This window comes from Papio anubis, chromosome 7 (assembly GCF_008728515.1).
Source record: "Papio anubis isolate 15944 chromosome 7, Panubis1.0, whole genome shotgun sequence".
Lineage (NCBI taxonomy): Eukaryota > Metazoa > Chordata > Mammalia > Primates > Cercopithecidae > Papio > Papio anubis.
This window is the reverse complement of record NC_044982.1, coordinates 161195004-161210559: the sequence shown is the minus strand read 5'-3', so window position 1 is coordinate 161210559 and position 15556 is coordinate 161195004.

The following is a 15556-nucleotide window of genomic DNA, read 5'->3' as shown; positions in this document are numbered from 1 at the left end:
CCTCCCCAAGTGCTGGGATTACAGGCTTGAGCCACCGCGCCCGGCCTTTTTTTTTTAATTCGAGACTGAGTCTCGCTTTGTCACCAGACTGGGGTACAGCCTGGAGTGCACAATCTCAGCTCACTGACTGCAACCTCCGCCTCTGGGGTTCAAGTGATTCTCCTTCCTCAGCCTCCCAAGTAACTGGGATTACAGGCACGCACCACCACGCCCAGCTAATTTTTGTATTTTTAGTAGAGATGGGGTTTCACCATGTTGGCCAGGATGGTCTCGATCTCCTGACCTTGTGATCTGCCCGCCTTGGCCTCCCAAAGTGTAGGGATTACAGGTGTGAGCCACTGCGCCTGGCCAAAGGCCAAGTTCTTTCAAATGACTTATGCTTTTTCCTGTTTTTCTGAACTGTGCCCATAGTTCTGTAACCCGTATCTCATAGAATAATGATGGCAAATAGCAACACTCTCTCATAAGAGCTGGTATGGTTATTGTCTTCCATTCTTGATACTGGATGTGGAGACTAGCTTGATGCAATTGGACAGCATTGATCTTCTAGACTCTCAGTTCCATCTTCCAAATTCAGAAAGTCATCCAAGATCCTTGCCATACCTTACACAGCCAGGAAACTTTCCTAAAGCATCAAGCTGAGGAAATAGTAGGGCTCACGTAAGTGTTTCACATCTCTCAGGTATGAATGTCCTTCATTGCTTGATGCACAGTATCTTTTAAATGATGGTTTAATATACTTGTCCATTTTTACTTTTTATGTGTAGTGAGGCAAATCTAATCCCTCAGTATTTCCAAAGGATTTTCATTCATTCTATCTACAATTATTCAATGATGGCTATAGTTCTGGCTGTACAGTTAGAATTGGCAGTATTAAGGTGCATAAGGAACAATGAGAAACACAGAGAAAGACAGACAAGTGAACTGTCATTTGTAACATTTAAGAGGAGGTCAAGCTGGCTGTGGTGGCTCACATCTGTAATCCTAGCACCTTGAAAGGCCGAGGTGGGAAGATTACCCAAGGTCAGGAGATAGAGACCAGCTTGGCCAACATAGTGAAACCCCGTCTCTATTAAAAATAGAAAAATTAGCTGGGTGTGGTGGTGGGTGCCTGTAATCCCAGCTATCGGGAGGCTGAGGCAGGAGAATCACTTGAACCTAGGAGGCAGAGGTTGCAGTTAGCCGAGATGGCTCATTGAACTGCCGCCTGGGTGACAGAGTGAGACTCCATCTCAAAATAAAAAAAGGAGGTCAGAATTGATCAATTGATAAATATACTGTTTTTGTAGGAATCTCACTGGGGGACATCGACTGTCAATGAATCAAAGGTTTAAGACGAATCTAAAAGAAGGGATAATATCCCTGTCAATCAAATGATTATAAATATAATATTCTGATTTTATACTTATTGAATGAGCTCTTCTATAATTATAAAGGCATGTTTATTCCCATAAAAATGAAAGCAATATTAAAATTCATGTATGTATTCACAAATATCTTGAAATTATGATTCTGATTGTTCTGAATTAGATTTTGATCCAGAGTCATGGATGACTTAACATCACCCTGTGTTGCATGAAGATGAGACCTTTCTTTCTTTTTTTTTTTCCTGAGACGGAGTCTCGGTCTGTCGCCCAGGCTGGAGTGCAGTGGCGCGATCTCGGCTCACTGCAAACTCCGCCTCCTGGGTTCACACCATTCTCCTGCCTCAGCCTTCCGAGTAGCTGGGACTATAGGCGCCCTCCGCCATGCCCGACTAATTTTTTGTATTTTTAGTAGAGAAAGGGTTTCATCGTGTTAGCCAGGATGGTTTTGATCTCCTGACCTCGCGATCTGCCCGCCTCAGCCTCAAAGTGCTGGGATTACAGGTATGAGCCACCGCACTCAGCCAAGACCTTTGTTTTTGTTTGTTTGTTTTGAGATGGAGTCTTGCTCTGTTGCTAGGCTGGAGTGCAGTGGTGCGATCTCGGCTCACTGCAACCTCCTCCTCCCAGGTTCAAGCGATTCCCCTGCCTCAGCCTCCTGAGTAGCTGGGACTTACGCCTGGCTAATTTTTTGTATTTTAGTAGAGACGAGGTTTCACTATGTCGGCCAGGATGGTTGACAGTGAGACCTTTCTTAATAAAAGAGGCGTCACCATTGTCCTTGTGATCTGCACATCTCCTGTTGACATCTATGTTCAAGTTTTGATGCAGATGATCTCATCAGAAGGGGGCAGCAGATAATTCCAGGACAAGTTCATCCATGTGCAGACAACAAACACCATGTCATGGCTCACACGACACTAACAGTGATTCTGACAAAATTTGAAAAACAGCAATACTCAAATTGGTGAAATAGGGTAAGTAATAAGCATTTGGAAATCTTTATCAAGGGAACCATATTCATGGAGCTGAATCTAGAAAACAATATTTTACTTTGTATGGTGGTGGGCAGGCGGGGCAGGAACACTGTCCAGAGGGACAGAAGGAATTCAGATGAGGCAAAAACAGTGTGGCCCACGAGAGGGGCTCTGCAGTGCATTCAGGATGGGGAGGCCGGAGAAGAGGCTGAGGGGAGTGAGGGCTGGCATCCTGACCTGAGAACAGAAGAGAGAAAAAGAAACATGCCCGTCTTCAATTTCAAGTCTTCTTCAGACTGAAAGAGGCATGGGGTTTATTTTGAATTTAGCAAGAATATACGTAGAGAGTGTCAGATAATGAATTCACTAGTGAAATACAATATAGAGGAGACTTCTGTGTTGCTTTTAGTGCATTACATGTGTGGGGCACATAGGGGAACACATGGGCCAAGTTTCCATATTCTCTGATATTTCGGACAAGAGGGGATTCAAAAGGCTTGAAAGAATTCTAAACTGTAGGTGGAAGAGCTGCCCTTGGGAACTCAGGGAACAGGCATCAGGCCTGGAATGGGATGGACAAGCTGGGCCTCCAGGAGAAGCAGCACTGCAGGAGATGCTGGAGAATGAGGAGCAGTAAGTCCCGCAGACGGGAGGGAAAGGCAAGAGGAACAGGCCAGGCCATGAGAAGAGGGCGGTGGATTGGAAGGAGCAGTGGGATGAGTAACACGTGAGGAGGCAGGAGCAGGAAGGGTCTGGGCAGGGAAGGAAGGGAGGGCCGCTCCCTGAGGACCGCACAGACTACATTTTGTGGGGAGGGATTTGAATGTCTGGGTCTTATTCCCTAAAATGGTACCCCATGACGTCTGCCTTAAGAAAACAGAATGAGTCAGGACGGTCCCTGCTCACCTAAGAGGCTTTGGGGCATCAGCAGGTGGGGCGGGGTCGGAGGAGGAGCAAGAGAGGAGGGGGGCAGGCAGGGTCCCTGGGCTTGCAGATGGGCAGGCTTAGGGACCTTGGATTCTCTTGTTCTCCTCCCTTGTGCTCAGAACCACCATCCAGCTTCCTTGCCCCAAAAGCCCCTCATCCCACAGGAGTGGAGGTTGTCTCCTCGGGTGCAGGTGGGGTCCACAGCTGAGGAAATTCGGGCTGACCCGCTCAGTGCGCCACCTGGCGTCCACACCGGGTGGGCGGGGCGCCGCCTGACCGGAAGTGCAGAGAGTGGGAGCAGCTGCGCGGAGACCAGACCCGGCAGGCTGCGCAGGCGAGGCGGACCGGGCGCGGGAAGCGGTTCGCAGGTAGGCGCAGAGGGCAGGGGGCGTTCTGGGGTGCTTCTTTGTGGACATACGCAGGTTCATCCGTGTGCGTCTGCATGTGCTCAATCTTTGATATTTTCATTCAAACCCCATCATTTCTTCGCGTGCCTCTGAGCCTAACAGATACTTGCAGTTTCCTCTTTTATCGTATGTCCCTCTTTACGTGTATGTACTTGTAGTTTCTTACCTAAATTTCTCCTTTCTTTCTTTTCTTTTCTCTTGTCTTGTCTCTCTCTCTCTCGCTCGCTCTCGTTCAGAGTTTCACTGCTGTCGCCCAGGGTGGAGTGCAGTGGTGCTATCTCGCACACAAACTGCAACCTCTGCCCCCGGGGTTCAAGCAATTCTCCTGCCTCAGCCTCCCGAGTAGCTGGGATTACAGGCACCCTCCATCACGCCAATTTTTGTATTTTGAGTAGAGATGGGGTTTCATCATGTTGCCCAGGCTGGTCTCAAACTCCTGACCTCAGGTGATCTGCACGCCTCGGCCTCCCAAAGTGCTGGGATTATAGGTGTGAACCATGGCGTCTGACTGCTTAAATTTTTGTATTGGTGGATTATATTTAAAGTATTTACCAGTTTAGTAAATAAATGCAATTACCCTGCCTTAGCATGCTTTTGATTGGTTATTTTTTAGTTTTAGTTTAGTTTAGTTTGTTTGTTTTTAGACAAAGTCTCTCTCCGTTCAGTGGCGCAATCTTGGCTCACTGCAACCTCCACCTCCGGGTTCAAGCGATTCTCCTGCCACCACGCCCAGCTAATTTTTGTATTTTTAGTACAGACGGGGTTTTGTCATGTTGGTCAGGCTGGACTCAAACTCCAGACCTCAGGTGATCCGCCCGTCTGGGCCTCCCAAAGTTTGGTCAATCATTTTTGAATATTACTGTTTCCCATATGGGGGCGCACTTTTGCATCCCCTTAAGGAGTGTTGTGTGTTTCTTGTTAAATGTGGGTACTTCTATGTTCTGGAAATTATGAAGCTATCATTATTCATTTTTAAAACGCAGTGGCTTTATCCATTCTGTTTTAACTTCCTTACCATGTATCTTTTCTTCCTAATTTTGGAAATTTGTTCCCCGTTTATGTGTCCTGTGGTTGAAACTTTGTTCATTTTTACTTCAGTTGTATAATTCTTCCTCATACATGTATTCAGGGCTCGAAATTTAACCTCTGCTTTCATTCAATTCCACTCATTTAATTCAGAATATTTTTAAATCTATTTTTTTAACCTATGTGTTATTTGAAATGTGTTTAATCACCCCAAATTTTGTGATTTTTCAGTGTTCGTTCTCATGTTGATTTCGACTTTAATACCACTGTGATCCAAGAGCAGGCATTGCACAGCATTTACTATTTTAAATTTGTTTAGTTGGATTTTATGACCAAAAATATTGTCTAGCTTGGTTAATGGTCTATGTGGCCTTAAAAAGAATGTGTGTTTTTTCATTGTCGATAAGATAGTTGATAGATAATAATTATATACAGTTGAGTGATGGTGCTGTTGAGTTCAGCTATATCTGTATGGATTTTCTGCCTGCTGGATTTCGTCCATTTCTGATAGTCAAGTGGTGAAGTATCCAGGTATGATATTGGATTAATCTATTTCTCCTTGTGGTTCCATCAGGATCTACTTCACATAGTTTGATGTTCACTTTTAGGTGCATACATGTTAAGGATTGTTACATCTTGGAGAATTAACCCATTTTTCATTTTGTAATGCCCTTCTTTATTCTTGATTTATACATATATGTATGCCTGAAGTGTATCTATATCTGTCTATATGCTTAATATGATCTGCACATATATACGTATAAAAGCATGATTATACGCAGGCAATAATGACAGCAATAATACAATGAATGGGAGGGAGGAATTGGGATTATTTTGGTGTGATATGGTACTCATCGTACCTGTGAAGCGCTATTTGAAAGGTGGCATGGGTTCGTTGTGGATGTATATTGAAAACACAAAGGCAGTCTGTTGGAATAAGGGCCTCGATTTCTTGCTTGGCTATTGACCAGAGGCTGCTTTCATTTCCATTCTATGTTAGCTTCTCCCACATAACAGGATACACTCTCATAGCCATCAAGCAAGAGAGGTTGCTAGTAAGACAGAAATCACAATCTTATGTAACATAATCACCCGCTTGATATTTCCTTACCTTTCAATATTCCATTTTTTAAAAGCAATCACATTTTCTGGCCTCACTCAGATGGAAAGGATTTGAATATAAGGTTGTGTGCATCAAGAGGAGGGGATCATTGGGTGCCATCACAGGGTGTACTTGCCGTATCAAGTCTTATGCAATCTGCAACAGTTTCTTAATCTTTGCTTGTTTGTATATTTTTATTTGACCCTTTTGAAAAACATTGGTCAGGCATTTTTGTTGTTGTTGTTGTTGTTGAGACGTAGTCTCGCTCTGTCGCCCAGGCTGGAGTGCAGTGGCCGGATCTCAGCTCACTGCAAGCTCCACCTCCTGGGTTTACGCCATTCTCCTGCCTCAGCCTCACGAGTAGCTGGGATTACAGGCGCCCGTCACCTCGCCCGGCTAGTTTTTTTGTATTTTTTTAGTAGAGATGGGGTTTCACTCTGTTAGCCAGGATGGTCTCGATCTCCTGACCTTGTGATCCACCTGCCTTGGCCTCCCAAAGTGCTGGGGTTACAGGCTTGAGCCACCGCACCCGGCCAGGTCAGGCATTTTATAGAATATCCCACAATATGGGTTTGTCTGATAGTTTCTCACAATTAAACTAGCAATATGGATTAATTTAGACACTGGCATATATCTAAGTTTGAAGATGATAAATATTGAATATATATTACTTACAAATACAAATCTAGAGAGAAAAATAATCAAGAAAAGTACGAAATTATAAAATAGAGAAATCATCTTACCTTCCGTGGGTAAGGAATGTATGGAATTGGGGAGATGCACTCTGGGGGGCATCACTATATTTATTTATTTATTATTTATTTATTTATTTATTTTTTTGAGATGGAGTCTCACTCTGTCGCCCAGGCTGGAGTGCAGTGGCATGATCTCAGCTCACTGCAAGCTCTGCCTCCCGGGTTCACACCATTCTCCTGCCTCAGCCTCCCGAGTAGCTGGGACTACAGGCACCTGCTACCAGCCCGGCTAATTTTTTGTATATATGTATATATATATTTTTAGTAGAGACGGGGTTTCACTGTGTTAGCCAGGATTGTCTTGATCTCTGGCATCAGCCGTAATTCTAATACATTGTTTACTAAACTCACAGTGAAATTTTTTAAAAATGAGAACTATATTTTTTATTTAGAATAGTTTTATGTTTATGGAACAGTTTTGAAAATAGTTTCCACACACCAGCACATAGATTCCCTTGTTATTCACCTCTTACATTAGTGGAGCACATTTGTCATGAGTAATGAACTGATACCATATATGATCATTCACTAACATCTAAACATTATTCCTGTTTCCTTAGATTTTACTTAATGTCAGCTTGCTCTCCCAGATCCCATCCAGGATACATCACATTTAGATAGCAAGTTTCTTTAGGCTCCTTTCAGCTGTGAGAGTTTCTCAGGCTTTGTTTGTTTGTGATGACATTGGCATTGCTCACATGGGATTTGTCTGCTGTTTTTCTCATGTTTAGGCAGGCGTTAAGGGTGAAGAGGAAGAAGACCACAGAAAGAATGTCCCATTCTCTTTATACCATATCAAGGCTATGTACTGTCAACATGCTTTATCATGATTGATGTTAATTTGATCATCTGGATGGAGTAGTTTTATCAGATTTATACAATGTATAATCACTATTGTTCCCCTTTCTATGTGATATGTTTTGAAAAGAAGTCTCTGCCGGGCGTGGTGGCTCACGCCTGTAATCCCAGCACTTTGTGAGGCTGAGGCAGGCAGATCACAAGGTTAGAAGATCGAGACCATCCTGGCTAACACCATGAAACCCCGTCTCTACTGAAAATACAAAAAAATTAGCTGGGTGTGGTGGCAGGCACCTGTAGTCCCAGCTGCTCGGGAGGCTGAGGCAGGAGAATGGCGTGAACCCGGGAGGCGGAGCTTGCAGTGAGTCGAGATTACGTCACTGCACTGGAGCCTGGGCGACAGAGCGAGACTCCGTCTCAAAAAAAAAAAAAAGGTAAGAAAAGAAGTCCCTGTGCCCGCACGTGTTGAGCAGAGGAGAGTCATGCTCCACTCCCTCATGGGCAGGTTAGCTACAAAACCTATTTGGCATTGTATTCAGCTTTGATAATTCATCTGTTCTCCATCATTGTACTTATTTATTCACTCATGTATATGAACATGAAATCTTGGATATTTATTTTATTCTTATACTGTTGTATTTATTTGTTGCTCGGATTTTCCATTGTTGTTCATTGGAAGGTCTTTCCGTTGGCTCTTTCATTTTGAAATATGCACATCATTGTGGTTTGATTTTGTTTCTTTGTTTGTGTTGTTGTGGTTTTGCTTAATTTTTTTCTTGGTTTCTAGCACTACCTTGTGCTCCAGGGTCATTGTGTTTATTCCCTTCCCATGGCTAGTATTCACCATTTCTTCAGGGAGACCTGATTCATTTATTGGAAAATGCTATTGGAAATGAAGTTGTAGACACAGTGTGTGCAATTTGGCGCAGACCTTGTCAGATGAAAAAGCAAATAATATTTGGTTTTACAGTAGCTCATACATGTACTCATTTCTACAAATATTTCTACACATGTCCATATTATCTATATTAAATTAAACATGAATTTCTACTAATGTCTCCAGCACCACATGACCTAATCCAGTAGCACATGAATTAATCTGAGTAAATCTAGCCATTGTCACTGTCTTGTGTGTAACCTCATACTCTAACCATGAGAAATTTGACTCCATATCCTTTATCATTCAGTTCCAAAATATATATATGTATTACTGTTTCAGAATCAGTAATTCATATCCTCATAAGAAACAACTTCACTAAATAAGTACAGTGCTTATATATGTCTTTAAGCCTTTGGATTTAGAATCTGTACTTATAAGCCACTCCCCTTTCCCCCCCTACTCCCTTCAGTGAGATTATTTTATGCATGTATAGTATACTTACTTCATTTTGTTAGCATTCCTCCCTAGGAAACCCCAACTTACTTAATATTTTCTAATTTGCGTATGTTTAGGTTCACTGTTTGTGTCATAAAGTTCTGTGGAATTTGAAATACAGTATCATGTGTTCACCATTACAGTTTCATTATAGAAACTTTTCACTGCCCTAAAGAAACTCCCAGTACCTTGCCCATTTGACCTTTCTCTCTCCTAAGTCCCTGGTAGCCACTAGTATTTTATAATCTGTATAGTTTCATCTATTCAAGAGTTTCATATAAACTGAAATAGAGAGATGTGGTCTTTTCAAACTGGGTTCTTTCACTTAGCAATATGCCTTTAATATTTGTGCAGTATATTTCATGGTGGTTTAGGCTTGCACTTCACTAATGTATTAGTCCATTTTGCATTGCTGTAAAGCAATACCCAAATCTGGGTTAATTTATAAAGCAAGGAGGTTTATTTGGCTCAGGGTTCTGAAAACTGTGTAAGAAGCATAGTGTTGTTTGCATCTCCTTGTGAGGGTCTTAGGAAGCTTCCAATCATGGTGGAAGGCAAAGAGGAAGCAGGCTTGTCACATGACACGAGAGACCGCAAGAGACAGTGGGGGACGTCCCAGGCTGTTTTTAACAATCAGATCTTTTGGTAACTAATAGAGTGAGAACTAAGTCACTACCACAATGACAGCACCAAGCCATTCATAAGGGATCCACCCCATGGGGCGTTTCACCAGCCCCCAACCCCGACTTTGGGGATCCCATTTCAACATGACATTTGAAAGGGATAAATATCCAAATTCTATCAACTAATGACTAAAGATATTCAACAGCTTTTCATGTGAATTTATCTATTTTTTGTCAGTTTTCTTTTGGTGTTATATTCTAGAAAGCATTATTTAATCCAAGACCACAGAAATTTATACCTGTGTTATCCTATTTGGGTTTGTAGTTTTAGTGCTTACGTTTATGTCTGTGATCCATTTTGAGTTACTTAAGTATATTGGCATCCAACTAGCATGTAGCTATCCATTTGTGCCAGCAACATTTGTTGAAAAAACTATTTTTGCAAATTGAATTGTTTTGGTAACATTGTAAAATCAGTTGACTACAAGTGTAAGAGTTAATTTTGGGGCACTCAATTCCATTGCATTGATCTTTATGTCTGTCTTTGTACTAAGCAATATCACACTGTCTTGACTATTATCACTTTATAGTAAGCCTAGGCTGGTCTCAATTCCCTGGTTTCAAGTGATCCTCCCACCTTGGCCTCCCAAAGTGCTGGCATATATTTCTTTTTCTAGATTGTTTTTGGCTTTTTTGGATCTCTTGCATTTCCATATGAATATTAGAATCAGCCTGTAAATTATAGCAAACAATAATGCAACTGGGAATTTGACCAATTTTTGAGGGATAACTTGCATTGAACTTGTGAAGCTGCATTGAACTATTTGTATAGTGTCATCTTAACAATATCAAGCCTTCTGGTCAATGGAGATGAGATTTTTCCACTTATCTTTTAAAAGAAATTATTTAGAGAGAGATGGGTGTTTCATTCTGTCTCCTAGGATGGAGTGCAGTGTTGTGATCATAGCTCACTGGAGCCTCGAACATCTGAGCTCAAGCGATTCTCCTGCCTTGGCCTCCCAAAGTGCTGGGATTACAGATGTGAGCCACTGTACCCAGCCTTTGTTATTTTTATTTTATTTATTTTTTCCTATTCGTATATTGAATAAAATGTTCATGCTTAGGAAAATCCCCTTATGTCACAGAAGTTCCCTTATCCGCCTCTCAGGGCATGCGATGTGGGAGTGGCTGGTTTCTTCAGTGCTCTGCTGTTCAAACCCCTAGCGGGAGCACACAGACGGGCCAGTTGTGGGGCTCCTGCCCCACAGCAGTGTCTAGGGGTGAATGTTTACAGCTCCCGAGGTCCCAATGGGCATGTTTCACAGGGTGCTCTTTCAGTTTAGCTGTCGCAGGTGGGTTGGGTTGGTCAGCTCAATTAGACCCCTTGCCTTATTGCGAGGACAGAAGGCTTTCTGTATCCTGGCTGGGAGAATTGGAGGATACGGGGGCTTGGAGAATGAGTGCAAGATTTTATTGAGTGGAAGTAGCTCTCGACAGATGGGGGAGCCAGAAGGGTGATGGAGTGGGAAGGTGGTTTTCCCATGGAGTCGGGCCGCTCAGCGACTAGGGCTTTTCTCCAACTGCCCCGGCCAAACTCTGTGTCGTTCTGCTGGTCGATGGCCTGCTGGCCTGCTGGCATCTGCCAGTGTGCTCTTCCGCTGGCGTGCTCCCCTCAACGTCCTCTTGATGTCCAGCCACTTGTGTCTTTGCCTGCTAGGGTCTCGGGGTTTTTATAGGCATAGGATGGGGACGTGGCAGGCCAGGGTGGTCTTGGGAAATGCAAAATTTGGGCAGGAAAACAGAAATGCCTGTCCTCACCTAGGTCCATGGGCACAGGCCCAGGAGTGGAACCCTAGTCTGGGATCACACCCTTCCATTCCCAGCACTTCCTTGCCCCACTTCTGTATCAACAGGATTTAATTTGCGTGTATTTCCTTGAGAATTTTTGCCTCTGTATTCATAAAGCATGTTAGTCTGTAATTTTCCTTTCATGTAACATCTTTTTCTGGTTGTAGTGTAAGGGTAAACCAGCCTTACAAATGAGTTGGGGAGTGATGTAATCCATTCTGTATTTTGGTTTTCTTTGTAAGGGTTTTTTGAAGGTTTAATATTAATTATTTAAACTTTTGGAATAATTCATAAGTAAAGTCATCTTGACCTGGACAAGATTTGGATCCTAACAGCAATTGTGTGAGCTGAGAGGAGGATCCATACGACTTCAGCCTTCATTTGAGACGTTAGCCTTGGCCATCATCTACATCTGGATTCCTGACCTGGAGAAACTGTGAGATGATACATGGATGTGAGGTTTTATTCACTAAGTTATATGCTAATTTGTTATGCTGCAATAAATAGGTAATACAACTGACAATAAATTTAATATGGTATCACATATTGGATCCTGGAACAGAGAAATAGCATTAGTAGAACATTTGGCAAAATCTGAGGAAATTCCATGATTGAGTTACTAATTGTGTATCATTGTCAATTTCTCATTTTCCATAAACATACTATGGTTATATACAATGTTAACATTACAGGAAGCTGAAGCATATAGGAAACTCTCTATACTATTGTTGCAATAGGCTCTAAACCTAAAATTATTTCAAAATAAGTAAGTATTATTTTGGACAGAAAAATGAAGATATTTAAAAACCCCATTGTGCTAAGGAAATGAATAGGCATGCAGATAGAAAATGGGAAAAATGACTCTTCTTACCTATTCACAAGAAGAAAAAAAATTTTCTTTAAGAAAACCTCCTCAACTCATCAGTTTTTTTTTTTTCCCCTTACCATCACACTTGCTAATACCTAGTCATCAGTTTGTGTGTCAGTAACCACTTCTTCAAAGAGGTGGCCATGCATCACCTATCCTCTTTGGAACACGTGACTTCTGGACATTAGAAGTTAATACTGCGAAATTTCAATTATAGAGAACATAAATTTTATTTCTGAATTCAGGAAAGTGTTTCCCTGGTACAGGGTTTCCTTCTTTAAGTTTTGAAAAGGCAACCATACTTTCAGCCCTATAATAAAACCGTGTGATAATTCAGTTCTCTTTATTGTAAGACTTTTCTGGAATTTTCTGGATTCAGGTATTTCACTGAAACTCTCATCATGGAATGAAATTATGCATTGTCAAGCCTCAAAGCCACAAAATAGATATCATCATGGTAGCAGGCAGGCTAGCTTTAAAAAAGAAAGCTTGCGGCCAGGCGCAGTGGCTCACGCCTGTAATCCCAGCACTTTGGGAGGCCAAGGCAGGTGGATCATGAGGTCAGGAGTTGGAGACCATCCCGGCCAACATGGTGAAACCCCCTGTCTACTAAAAATACAAAAATTAGCTGGGCATGATGGTGCACACCTGTAATGCCAACTACTCGGGAGGCTGAGGCAGGAGAATGGCTTGAACCCAGAAGGCAGAGGTTGCAGTGAGCCGAGATCACACCACTGCACTCCAGCCTGGCCAACAGGGCGAGACTCTGTCTGAAAAAAAAAAAAAAAAGCTTCTATACGTGGTGGTTTAGGACAGTTCCTGCTTGCACAGACCTGGGAATGAATCGTTAGACACCAGGTTTTTGGCTAATGAAGGCAAACTAGTGATTCGTAATTTGTTGTTCACAGAAAAATCCTAGCAAGAAAAACAAAAAATGAAAGAACACCACACATACAGTGTATCCCTAACCCACCATGCAATGATCTGAGAGATGGACACAGGCTGATGGTGACTCTGCATATATGGTGGCTAAACAAACATTCCCACAACAGGGAGGACTGTCCCCTTATCCCCCACACAGCTTCCTGTTCACAGGCCACAGCACTCTGCTGGGTATCACCAGGGTTGTGTGCAGGAGCCATGCCCACAAAGCCTACCAAAGCATGGGAATGCACTACCATGGACATTTACAAAGTCCAAGATTCCTGTATTTACTGTCTGTAAAGAAAAATTTAATGGGGTATAATCTCCATATACATTCATAGCTTCAGGGATAAAGCTAACTCCTGAGGCTTGGGGACTTGGAGTGAGAGAGACAGCTAACCCAGACCATATGCATCACTTCTGAGATTAGGATAGCAAATATTTAAGGGCTATGATTTTGGGCATTTATAAATTAAGACACCTTGTCACCCCTCTGAGCTCATACTCCACTCCCTGAGAAAAGACAGACTTATTTGAATTCCGAATCTTAAAACATGGAGAGTTATTCAGTTCATTTTATTTTAACTGGAGCTTCCATAATAACTAAGTGACTTGTCAAATCTCCTTTTCCTTTTAATGTGTACATTAAAATATATGATGATGTAGATTATTAATATTCCTGACCAAACTCTTCAGAAAAAAAAAAAGATGGGCTGGGCTTGGTGGCTCACGCCTGTAATCCCAGCACTTTGGGAGGCCGAGGTGGGTGGATCATGAGGTCAGGAGATCGAGACCATCCTGGCTAACACGGTGAAACCTCCTCTCCACTAAAAATACAAAAAATTAGCTGGACGTGGTAGTGGGCGCCTGTAGTCCCAGCTACTCGGGAGGCTGAGGCAGGAAAATGGCGTGAACCCAGAGGTGGAGCTTGCAGTGAGCCGAGATCACGCCACTGCACTCCAGCCTGGGTGACAGAGGGAGACTCCATCTCAAAAAAAAAAAAAAAAGATGGAGAAGCAAAGTTACAAGAGATGAACAGCCACAGGTAGATGTGAACAAGAAGGGTCCCACCTCAACGTGGCCAATGAGCGGTCATCGAGCACCGAGTACTAAAGGTTAAGATGTGGCAGGTCATAGACACAAAACTGTACCAATATGATGTCTCAGGCACAGATGAAACAGTCCTGAGCACCAAATGCCCAAACATGACTCTGATAGTGCAGAAGATTTGATTCCCCATAACTCACTAAACCAACTGAGAGTCGATTTCACAGAGCTGGCCTGGACACTAGAATTCTCAGAAAGATGCTATTGAAAACATCCCAAAGTCAAACCACATCATGAGGTAAGAACCCTACACCCTGTCTCCACAGCAGCCTGAATAGAAGATAGAGTCCAGTGAAGATCAAGACTTGCTGTTATCTTAATTTAGCCTTCCTGAAGCCTCCAACTCTAGGTGTAAATGCATTCAGCATCTGAAGTCATTAAATCATTAATTATTTGAATTTATGATTTACTCAATATATTAATCAGGGAACATGAAAGCCCATTAGATAATCAATTACCCAAAAATAGGGTTGTTCATAGTAGCAATGGGGAAGAGCAAAACATTTTATGGAAAACAATACGTCTACTTATGTACTAACTGATCATAAAGCCATTGTATGCTGACCATTCATGTGATTAGAAGGACTACTGTGAATATGAATCTATATCTAAAATACAGATATACTAATGTTATAGATTGAATAATTAGACTTGGAGTCCCACTTACAGGGAGTATTGCTCATATTTTTTAAGATTATAACAGGATTTCTCAAGATACAACTTTTTCTAAATCTTTAGAGTTAACACTGTCATGCAAACTTTCATCGAACCCTTTGGCATTTCCATATTCCTTCTCCAGAAACTTTTGGAACCATATGTTATAAAATTACCTCTCTAGCCAGGCGCAGTGGCTCACACCTGTAATCCCAGCACTTTGGGAGGCCGAGATGGGCAGATCACCTGAGGTCAGGAGTTCGAGACCAGCTTGGCCAAAATGGGGAAACCCTGTCTCTAATAAAAATACAAAAATGGGCTGGGCGCGGTGGCTCACACCTGTAATCCCAGCACTTTGGGAGGCCGAGGTAGGCAGATCACGAGGTCAGGAGATCAAGACCATCCTGGCTAACACGGTGAAACCCCGTCTCCACTAAAAATACAAAAAATTAGCCAGGTGTGGTGGCGGGTACCTGTTACAGTCCCAGCTACTTGGGAGGCTGAGACAGGAGAATGGTGTGAACCTGGGAGATGGTGCTTGCAGTGAGCCGAGATCGCACCACTGCACTCCAGCCTGGGTGACAGAGCGAGACTCTGTCTCAAAAAACAAAAAAAGAGAAAAAAATACACAAATGGCTGTGCATGGTGGCTCATGCCTGTAATCCCAGCACTTTGGGAGGCCGAGCTGGGCAGATCATCTGTGGTCAGGAGTTTGAGACCAGCTTGGCCAAAATGGGGAAACTCTGTCTCTAATAAAAATACAAAAATGGCTGGGCATAGTAGCTGACATCTGTAATCCCA